Consider the following 12,657-nt stretch of genomic DNA (forward strand, 5'->3'; position numbering starts at 1 on the left):
CAACATCCCACTCTCACCTGAAAAAAAAAAACAAAAGGGGCAATCTGTTCCCACAAAATAATCTCGCCCCATACATAGCTGTCCATATCTCACAAGTGTCCACTGGACACATGTAATCTGGTCTAAATGGCATCACAATGAATACATGTTGTCCTCACCCCTCTCCCAGGGGTTTGAGGATCCAAATTTACCTGCAAATATAGTGTATATGCACAGCTGTTGCTGTAGAAGAAATGGGCAGCTATGGACCTTGCCTATGCCCTTCCTGCACATACCTAGCTATTTTCCCTACTGACTTTCCCTCTTTGTGCCCCATTTTTCACCACTTTCTTATCAATCCCTTTTTCTTTTCTTTTAAAGGAATTAGCATGGGGTAAGTGGCAGTAAACACTGTTAAGCAGCCGTAAGTGGGTTTGTGTGGGGGTAAGCTATGCCTACACAGGTTGAGAAATGTGAAGCTAACTGACTGTAAGAAAATATAAGCGGAGGTTGGTAGTGCTTACCATTGCACAAACCTGTCACAATCCCGCATACAACTGTTAAAAGTGCCGTAATCACTCTGTATTCAACGTCCCTTGTTCTGCCCAGCAACAAAATCGACTGCCTCTCCAAGGCTCGAACCCAGGACCCTGCACTCCATACACAAAGTGATTTATCTCTAAACCATGGCAGATTGACACAACCTGAAGTTTTCACAAACATATCATGCAGCACAATCAGTCAACATTACAGGAAATGTATTATTATCACATTACACAACCTGTTAATGCAAGAAGTCTGGTCAAAGTATGACACACTGTGGGTACAAATAGGGATATACGTCAATTAATGCTCTGATACACTTAAAATGTTGCTAGTTACACAGTTATATGTATTAGAACACATATGTAGAAGGAGATGAAGTCTGAAACACAAAAGTGTTGCCACTAGTTACTGACTTCAATGCTGTGATCACATCATCCACATTGCCAAGTGAAATGGGAACAGTCCAAAATAAATGATGAACATGCATGGACATATGATATAATATATATAATATCTGTAAATGTAGACAGAATGATATATATATATATAATATATATATATATATAATCGTATATAGCTACATACATATGTTCATATATATATTATGTATGTATATATATATATATATATATATATATATATATATATATATATATATATAATATACAGTATATATATCTATAGATATATATATATATATATATATATATATATATATATATATATATATATATATATATATATATATAATATAATATATATAACACATACATACATACACACACACACACAAAAAGTAATCATATAGTCAGCCCCAAGCATCCCCAAAACCATATCCCCCAACCCCACACCTTCAACTGACACCTGTGTGTGTGTGGCAACCATTCCACATACCCAACATACTGACATAACATATACCAACCCACCAATTCAAAGGACATGACACTACACATGACACACCACACAAGATAAATGTACTATACAATAATGTTTGCCAGTACTGACACCACATAAGGTTTGAAATATGTAATCAGTCATGAATGCAAGGCCCACACAAAACAGTAGATGCAAGCAATGTTTAAATATACCATACTATGCTGTCCATGCCAAGGCCTTCAATTAGTACAAGAGTAGAAACAGAATTTGTCATCGGGATTCTTAACCATCAATAATTACAGTAGTTCAGCAGCCTCCAATTACACCCTATAGTAAAGCCCTAGGGGAAAAGTAGCACTTGTGTTAATGTCACAGTATCTTGTACATAACATTGCATAACCTAACATCTCACTATCACACTGAATAACCCTCGTCTTAACAGTTATATCCTGTACAAGAGCAAGGAACAGTGTGTACCACACACTTACCTCTGGAATGTACAAGGGCACATATGGTTCTCCAGCTGTTGCCCCCATATATATGGATTGGCCCAACAATTGGTGTGGGAGTCCATAACATGAAGTAATGCAAGCAGTAAATAATGATAGGCCATTACTTAACAACCTTTCCTGTATCACAGCAGGACAAAGACTGGCATATGTGTGGAGGACAAAAGGAACATAGGGCCATATTTGCATTATTGCTGTTACACACCCTGGAAATTGCTGGTGTTACAGGATTCATTGCAGCATACCCTTATGCAGGGATATGACATTGAAATATAAATGGATGTAGGCATGTACTGATAGCGCTCATCAGACAGAATGCCACAGATATATCTAGGACAATACCTGTGTGGTGCACAGACAAATCCTAACAGCCAATCACCCTGGTATCATATGGATAGGCCCACAGTTGAGAGCTATGCAGACAGACAACATTCCATGAAAATGTTCCATGTACACAGAGACCCTGTAAGAACAGCAAGATACATTGCACACATTAACACTACTCACGCTGTCTGTAGGTCTGGAACCTTACCCAAATGTGGATTTGTCCTGTGTCTGCATGTTCTGCTGTAAGAGGTATTGCTAACTGCTGTCTGTAACACTGATGTCCACACACAGGAAGGATGTCATCCATACTGTAAAGGTGTAGGGACAATGCCCACAGAAAGCAGCAATTTGTAGTACAGGATTGCCATGACAGTGGTTATCTGAAGTACCGCACATCAGGCTGCATGCAATTAGCAACTGGTGGACACTGACTGGTGCAGAGGCCACCACCTGATCATGTACAATACCAACAAAAGCATGCTGCAATCTATTCAAACCAGCTAAATCACTCTACTGGAGAGACAGAGAGAGAGAGAAAAAAAAAACAATTTTTTTTCACGAAAGGTCACAAAGCTCAGGGTTGTGTTACAGCGGAAATAACATAACACGTATGTGAAACAGATATGCATTTACTGTCATGTAGTATATGGCATAGAATAATAGGATGTATACTTTGAAAGGATGTATATGTGCCATCAGTACTTGTATTTGTAATGATGTTTTGCTCAACAACTACACTGGACAGGAGTGTCAGTCCCTGTGGGCAGTGAGACATACCTGTCAAATGTGCAGACCAGCACTGAATGGCAAAGATGTGACCCATGATATCTGTGTTCTGTAAATTACTGTGGCCAATGGCTGGTGGGGGTATTAATACTGCCATGATAGACACATGGGTGAGAGACCACACCGCCTGCAGGACAGTCATGTTAAAGTGTAGCATAGCATGCCCAACGGCCATAGCAGTAAAATATGCTTATCTAAAGTTTGTCACCATATATACTCCCCTAATGTTAGTCTGTTTTCACATGTGACACCTGTCTGTGTTGCAGCAAGGCAGAATAGTTCAGCTGTGAAGTAAAGAGGGTACATGAGTGTGGTCCAGATGTTCTTATGCACCCCACATACAGATACATATATGTGTGATACATATTCACAACTGTGTATGTTTACAGAACCTCAGACCATTATACATTTATATAGGTATATTATAAACAACACAAAAGGATCTCTACACATATATGCACATATGTATATATACTTTTATATATATATATATATATATATATATATATATATATATATATAGATATATAGATATATATAGATATGTATGTATATATATATATATATATATATATATATATATATATATATATATATATATATATATATGTATAGATATACATGTATATATAGATGTCAATACATGTCCCCTGCCATGACATATGTGAGAGAACACCACACATCAATACACAACATACCTACACATCAGTACATGACTGCAAGATGGACTGTGGAGTGCGGTGTATAACCCATGTTGGGAACACAACACAATTATATGAGAAGGTGGGATATATATGTTGGTGAAGGGTAATAGGCACATATTGGTATGTAGGTTTGGTTTGGTGACAAACAAGACAGCATATTGGGATGATATATGACACATGTGGTGGTTAAACACTTTAGACGGGTAGTTACATTTGGAATGTGAGGCAATTGAGGCCCCACATGAGAACAAAGTGAACATGGTGCCCACCCATGGACAGTCATGACAGCATCTACATGGACATAAAGGTGCCTGGGCTGTGCACTGGGCAGGAGGGACATGCATGTCAAACTTTGTGTATGTGTACTGCATGTCTCCAGGTGATGTAGCACATACCCCATGTGCCTGTGGAGCTCCCTATGCACAAGCCCCTTGACCTAACTAGGTGACAGACATATGTCTGTGTGGGCTCCATGGGGGGGGGCACCATCCCCTGAGGTCGTTCCACATGAAGGTAGTGATGGAACAGTAGATAATGAGGTTCTATGGTGGGTCTCGGATGTGATGTGGACTGGTAATATGTGCACATGAGGTTGGAGTGGTATTCCTGCTGGCAAATAACCCCTACACATACTGGTGTGTAACTGTCATGGAACATATGTGCGCTGTAATAGTCCACACAATCCCAGAACATGTCCAACAGCATGCATAGATATCCGCAATATTACAGAATGGCAGATGGGTAGCACTCACATAGCAGGCCTACCACATGCATATGTGGAAACATAGTGGTAGTGACAAAGGCATGCAAGTGAAATACCCTGTAAAAGCCCAGCAACTCTAATGTCCCCACAGGGAGCATGCCTATAAACACATAGCAGAAATTGTTGTACAATGCAATATATGACCCAATGGTACATATACCGGACACATACCACTAGCATTGTATGAACATTATGTTGGAGTTGATATAATGGCGGGAGACTAATATGTGTATTGTATAATGGTAACCTTGACATATAAGTTGCTCAGACATATTTCCATCATTATGTCTTTCAGGGAGTATGGCGCACCTGTGGAATCCCACATACAGCGCCGCTGAGATGGAAATTATAATCACCAGCATCCTCCACAACTACCAGCTGTTGTTCTCACAGACAAGCCAGGACCAGCAGGAGAGAACAGCCATGTGGAATGATGTGGTCTGCAGGGTGAATGAGGTGGGGATGCACAGTCGTACATATGAGCAGGTTCACCACCATTGTAGTTACCTGCTCCACCAAGTATGTCACAGTGCCGCTGCCATGCGGGGTGATCACCTTGCAACAGGAGGGGGGCCATAACATCCATCCCCCCTCACCAGAGTGGGGGAGCTGCTCATGAGCCTAGTAGCACCTGCCCACCCACAAGAGCTACAGACTTATACAGTCATGGAGGTGGGTGCCACACACACACTAGACATGGAGCATGCAGGTACTGTTCCAGGGCATATCAGTAGACTACTGTAGTGTATGCATCTGTACAGGTAGATCATGCATATGTGAGATGTGGGGTCTGTTGCTGGGTAGTACTGATAAGCAGTTATGCATAATCTGTAATACTGTGGAATTCAACTGTTGTTGTACTGTAATATTGCAGCCACCTTGTAGAAATGCCACAGTTGTGGCCACTGACATCAACTCTATCCCATCTCAATGTAGGTACCTCTGAGATACCAGCAAGGCAGCAACCAGATGCCAGTGAGTATGGTTTAAGGTTATGCTTGGCAATTCACTGTGCATGTCATAGCTAAGGTGTAGGCCATGTACACATCTAACACACCTACTCATAATGCATGCTGTACATGTGCACTGACAGAGCACACCCCTCACTAATGGGATTAAAAGCCTCAAAAACATGCAATACACAGTCCATCTCAGACAACTATGGCTACACTCCAGTGCACATTGCCCAGGCACAGTTGGCATCTGCCAAACATACACAGCAATGCCATACACAGAGCAGTTGAATATGCTACAAATAAAGACGTCCCATTCCCTCTGCTAGCACACACTCTAGGGTCCTAAACCTCATCAACACATTACACAGAACATACTGTAGGGATAGGGCCCTGTCCTGGGGAATCCCCACACTCTAGAATGGACTACCCATACATGTCAGGCAATGCTACTCATTGGCCCTCTTTACAGAAACACTTGATAATTGGATGGGAAATGGGGAATTCACCCTGGGTAGTATGTCTGTGCCACAGCCTGACAGGGGCACAGGGGAATAACATTAGTGGGTAGTGGGTGGCTGGGAACCCCTGTGGCTAGGCTTATGTAGGCCCCGGGACCAATAGACCAGTACTCATCTATGAACCTATGTGTACCACAGGCAACATCAGCCAGGGCTCAATCATGTTCAATGATGGTCTCTGCACTCACCATAGCTACAGTACATTGTGTCTGCGGTCAGTCTAATGGTAGTCTATCACTCATACATGCACCACTGATGATGACATCTGTGAATGCGCATCAAGCATTCACTAAACACATGTCCACACATGATCCAGAAACACACAGAGGCTGTGAGAAGCAACAGAAACACAACTGACACACAGATACACATCCTGCAATGGAGTGTACACCTGTGAGGTATGGTTCACAGTACATGCCAGGGTGCTGAACAGATGCACAGCAATGCTGTGGACAAGGGTGCAGTGAGTTCCAGGGGGAGGGCTTTCACCTACTAACCGTAGCCATACATCACAGCCATGTATAATGTTGGTAACGGGTATTGACTACAGTTGCACTGCATGCTGTTGAGTGCCACATGTCCTGCATGCTGACATGTGTGTAATTACAGGTTTGTGTGTGATACTGTACTGCACCATCGCCTGCTACTGTGTGTGTTATGGGGGTGCAGGAGCTGTCTGTAGGTGCTGTCTGGTAGATGTATGGGTTGCCATGTATGTCGACTGCATGTGTGTATGTCTGTGTGTGTGGTCATGTCTGCACATGTGTGTGTGTGTGTGTGTGTGTGTGTGTGTGTGTGTGTGTGTGTGTGTGTGTGTATGTACTGTTTAGTGGTGATGTACAGGTCTTACAGTCTGTTCCCTGATTTCCCCTCACAGGTGATGAGGTGGGGATGGGTCCACCATTTAACAACCCACATGTATCCACCCCATCCACGCACACAGTCACACTGCCTCTACATACCTCATCACCATTGGCCTTATTTGAGGGACAGTCTACAGTTGGCATTGGCCAGGAAAGTGTGGTATCTATGGCATGTGTGCCAGGACACAGCAGCCATAGCCAGATGTCTGGTGGGGTATCACATAGGCAGATGTTCAGTGGTGCTCGCCGGAGCACTGCTGGTCATCATGCCCCTGGCAGATATGCCACATCTATTTCAACCACACGCATGTTCCAGACTGTCATGGAGGCACAGGCATGAATTGAATGGTACACCAGGCAGGGTCTAAGGGTGCAGAGGGCTCATGACACCTCTGTAACTGACAGCATCCATGACCTAGCAGGTTCCATCCGTAATTGCACCGAGGTCATGGATAGACGGTGGGGTGAGACCTTGGATCTCTTCTACAATGTCATGTCCATGTGTCAGGACAGGGGTGGGATGGTTGCGATGGCCACATGGATGTATGCCAGCAACACCAGGAGCTGGAGGTCGCCATGGACATCCAACCAGTCACAGCCACTCCCGTAGTGGCAGTACCAGTCCCAGCACTGTAGGGGGGGTGCTGTCCTCAGACCTTCATAGCAGACCATGTGCATGTGGACCTGGCCAGTCCCAGAAGGGACCTGGATCCAGTGGATGTCTGTCAAACTTGGGGGACAGTAGTCGATCTGGCTTTGTATCTGATACTGCCTGTAGCACCCCTGCCAGGCACAGGTCCCATGTCTGTGGACGGAGATGGTGAACTGCAAACCCTGCCAGGTGCAGTCTGCAGCTGTCTCGCAATTCCCTATTTTAGGGCAGCCACATGGAGGAACTGTGTGCATGCAGGCACACACACATAAACAACAAACCTAGGGCAACCACATACTTGCACACACGACATCACCAGTGGCCCAGAACAGTACTCAGCCCCCTCACACACACACACACACACACACACACACACACACACACACACACACACACACACACACACACACACACACACACATGCTGTCAATTATATGGCTCAGACTAGGCCTCTGGCAAACCAACAACACACCCTGTGCATATGATGATACCTGTGCCACTCCCTGACATCCGTAACATTGATGCAGGGACAGGCTAACATGGTGGTGATGCACAGGGTGACTGTACAACAGTATAGCAATGGAATGATGCATAGCATGTTGTCAGCAGTAAAGTTAAATGCTAATATCTTTGAAGGTGTAGCTGTGCAGCCATGATGCATCACAGCTGTAATTGACAATGTTGTATTGTTGTCACCAGTATCTATTCTGATTGTGTTGCATTTGTCCATGTGCCACATGGCTGATGGTTGTAGTGGTGTCAGCAGGCCTTCTACAGTGGACACCAGTAAGTGTAGTGGGTGGCACACATGCCATGGCTGGGTACAACACACAGAGCCTTTGGTTTGGATGCAATACAGGTATTAGACTGTACACATGGAGGTATGTCCCCATGCAGGTAACACATCTGTTGCACATGTAATCCCACCAAGACAGGATAGGCACAACCACACAGTGCTATATATGCAGTCCACAATGTGGATGACATTGAACATGCTAACAGCAGAGTGTATGTCTCTCTCCCCACTCTACTGCGATCCTCACCTAAGTAACATGTGTGTGCCAATGCTGGTGACATAGCCCTACCCTTAGGATGGTGTGCGGTGCTCAACTACTGTGAATGGTGTAAACAACAACTATCAACCTGATTACATACACTGTACAGTATTACAGACAGCTATGCGGGGGATAGAGGCAACAGTAACTGCAATAATGGTGGTTGTGTCCACAACAGCCACACTCAGTGAGTTATAGCAACCCCAGTATTGCTGCACACCTCTGCAGTGTGGAGGAGGGCATTAACACATCTATGACCTGTGAAGGGCTGTATGTCCACGAGATAGCACCTGTGGAATGTTGGCATATGCCAAGCAGCCCTGGTGGAAACATATTCTGTGAACAGAGGCAGATCCCTTAACAACTACACACATTCCTACATGTGGGATGGTTTACAAAAGCCTGCTATGATCTACATAGGCATTGTGCACCTCCTAACCTTCATCTCCACCTGTCATGATTGGGTAAAGGAGGTATACCAGGTTCAGGTTGTATTCTCTGCCTCTGACAAGTCCAACATTAGTGGGGTCCCATGTGTTAAGATTACCAGTGACATTGGCCATGGGTTCATTGTTATGTTCCATGTCCCTGCAGACCAGGGTCATCAGGCTATTGGGTGATAGTTCCCAGCTGACATGGTGGATTTGTGGTCGTCCTTGCCAACATTGGTGAATCCATTGTCAGGTGTATGCCTATTGGATCATATGAGGGATCCCAGCTACTTACTGCACCTGCCTGGGGGTTCCCCCAAGCATGACATGTCACTTGACTGTACTGCATGATATGTTAGTAATGCCAGCCTGACATCCTACAGGTGAGATGGAGTACTGTTAACATGTACTGCCCTTGTCATGTAGGGTCCTGCTTATGGGATCTGCTAAGATTGGTATTGTATTGCAAACCAGATGTGTTTGGCTGGGGCGGAATACCTATCAGTGCCAGATGTATGTTGTTTGGGTCTCTCACACCCAACAATGGTGTATGTGGACATATATGTTGTGGTTACATTCCCAGTTCCATCTACAGATGTATGTCCATATATACCTATATTGATATATATGTGTTCACCTTTGACAGGGAGACAAAAAATTCTTCCAATGGCCCTTTCTACAAACCAAAGGGACAAACCCATCATTTCTAACTGTACCACAGTTCAAAACACATCCGTTCTAAAGGCACCTTTGCTGACTCTCGAACTGCAAGTTGGAATACATATCATAATGCTGGGTGGCATGCCCCCCTCCACCCACCGTCTGGGGGCTGGGCCCCCCATAACCCCCCTATTGTGATATACTAACTCCTAGTTTGCACTATATTGGGGATAGTTAAATATTCCCCATCCCCACTATAGTGCCATCCGCAACCAAATTGCATAATCTGTAATGAGTGAATGCATAGTGACATTCGCTCATTGCACATTCGATGCATGTATTGCAATATTGTGCAATGTTGAGAACATACTTTTGGCCTTCCAGATTTTGGACACATGGATTTCTCCCTTTGAAACATGAGCCATATATATGCTGACATATATGCATTCCTAGTGCTTTATATATGTGGACGTATAAATATGTATCTATGAAATATATATGTATTTATTGGCTTATATATATATATATATATATATATATATATATATATATATATATATATACATATATATATTTATACCTATATCTGCATAACATTTAAAGATGAATATATATACACACACACAAATACATCTACATGGTGGAATACATTCCCTGTAGTGTTGCATACCTGGGCTGGATGATATGTATGTGAAAACATCATAATTACACATATCTGCCATGGCTTACTGGTAAATCACTTGGTGTATGGTGTGCAAGGTCCTGGTTTCAAATCCTGCGGGAGCTGTTTATTTCCTTGCTGGGCAGAACATAGCCCATTGGATACAGAGTGAGTAATGCAGTTTAAGCAGGTTTGCATGGGTTTGCGTGACGGCAAGCACTGTTAAATTCCAGTTATGTTTTCATACAGTCAGTTAGCTTCTAAATTGCTTAACCTTTGTAGGCAGTGCTTAGCTCCATGCAAACCCATGCAAATCTGCTTATAACAGCTTTGAGGTGCCTTAATCACTCTGTATCCAATGGGTCGTGTTCTGTCCAGCAACAAAATAGCCAGCTCTTCCATGGCTCAAACTGCCATGCAAACTAGGGAAAGTGATGCACCACTAAGCCATGACAGATACACAGATTTTCAATGTTTCAGAAACATATCAGCCAGTCCTGTCATGCAACAGTACAGGGAATGTATACCAGCATCTAGATGTCTGTGTGTGTAATTATGTTGCAACATTAACAGATACAACATATCCATATATGTATAGATATACATATATATAAATATATATATGTTGTTTTACTAACTCTATATACATATATATCACTATCTATGCACATATACTTATATATCTGTTAGCAGATAAATATATCTATATAGGTATATATGGCCATACATCTGTAGAAAGCAATTGCAGATTAACAAATACACCAATGTCCACATGCACCGTTAATGGGGTTGAGAGGCCCCACACACTATACGTCTTGTAAGAATAGGCATCCCCCCACAGTCAAACACATGCGCCCTGCAATACACTACCAAGTACAGTCTGCCTCCCATATGACATGTAATATGTGGAAGCTATTAACGTCCCCAGGATACAGATACACAGACACTATATACAGATACACACATTTATATATATATATATATATATATATATATATATATATATATATACATACATGTATCTCTATCTATCTATCTATATATATATGGGTCTACTTCATTTGCCCTCACTTCCGATTGACCGACACCCATTTGCCCAACTCAATTTGATTGAAATTTCATTTGACCGACACTTCATTTGACCGACACTTCATTTCAACGAGAAGTATTATTGTCAAGTAAATGGAATATGCCCCCTTCCCCACTGTAGTGCGACCCTGTAGTTAGAATATATATAGCTGGGGGGTGGGGGGCACAGCCTCCCACAATGGAGGGTGTGGGTGGCAAAGCCCCCCACTTACTTTTGTTTTACTAAGCAATATTAAAGCAAAACTAAACAACACCCCCCAACTATATATGCCAATAATACTTGTCGGTCAAATTAAGTGTCGGTCAAATGAAATTTCGGTCATTTGGTCTCGGGCTAATGAGTGTCGGTCAATCGGAAGTTAGGGCAAATGAAGTAGACCCATATATATATATATATATATATATATATATATTTATATATATATATATATATATATATATATATATATATATATATATATATATATATATATATATATATATATATTTATATATATGTGACTACACATACACACACAGATATATGTACAGTAAGATACATATGTAGGAGGTGCACACAGTATGGAACAGCCACTATGCCTGAACAAATGGACACTGTATGGGTGACACATACCAATGTCAATTGTTGCCTGCAACATATACCCATACAAAGGTCATAGGAAAGACACCACACACAGATTTGCAGAAATGGGAATCCTCTAATTGTGTACTATAATAGTTCTATATGCCATATCATATAGCTGTTCAAGTACTGACAACCATATAAACGGAGTACTGCAACTGTGAAACAGTTAAACTAATTCAGTAGTCTGGAAAGGTTCACAACTTTTGCTGTCAAGGCCAAGCCCTTCAGAATGTACAATAGTGCAGACAGACTCAGCCACCGGGTACCACACAATCAAACGTATGTACTACAGGTGTGTAGTTCAGCAGCCTCTATCTACACTCTGTACAAACTCCGTAGGAGGTAAAGATGTTTTGTTATCAAATGGGTTGTACCCAGTACATAACAAGCATAATAAACAGAACAGTCTGTATGGCAGGAGGCAGTAGGCATGCAGTACCCCAAGTCATGTAAGTAATGTCAATATAGGTGGAGTATACGGTACTGTACATCCAAATACCTTGTTGCTGTTCACCCTTGGTACGCCCACATTTTGTAACACCATAGGTCATTTATGGTGCTCCCCACCTAGACTCAATAATACAAGCCCATATACCACTGTTACATACACTGGCCTCTGCAGTGCATAAGGGCGCACATGTGTTGTGTAGATGATGT

This window comes from Protopterus annectens, chromosome 4.part1, assembly GCF_019279795.1.
Source record: "Protopterus annectens isolate FY-2018-M chromosome 4.part1, PAN1.0, whole genome shotgun sequence".
Lineage (NCBI taxonomy): Eukaryota > Metazoa > Chordata > Ceratodontiformes > Protopteridae > Protopterus > Protopterus annectens.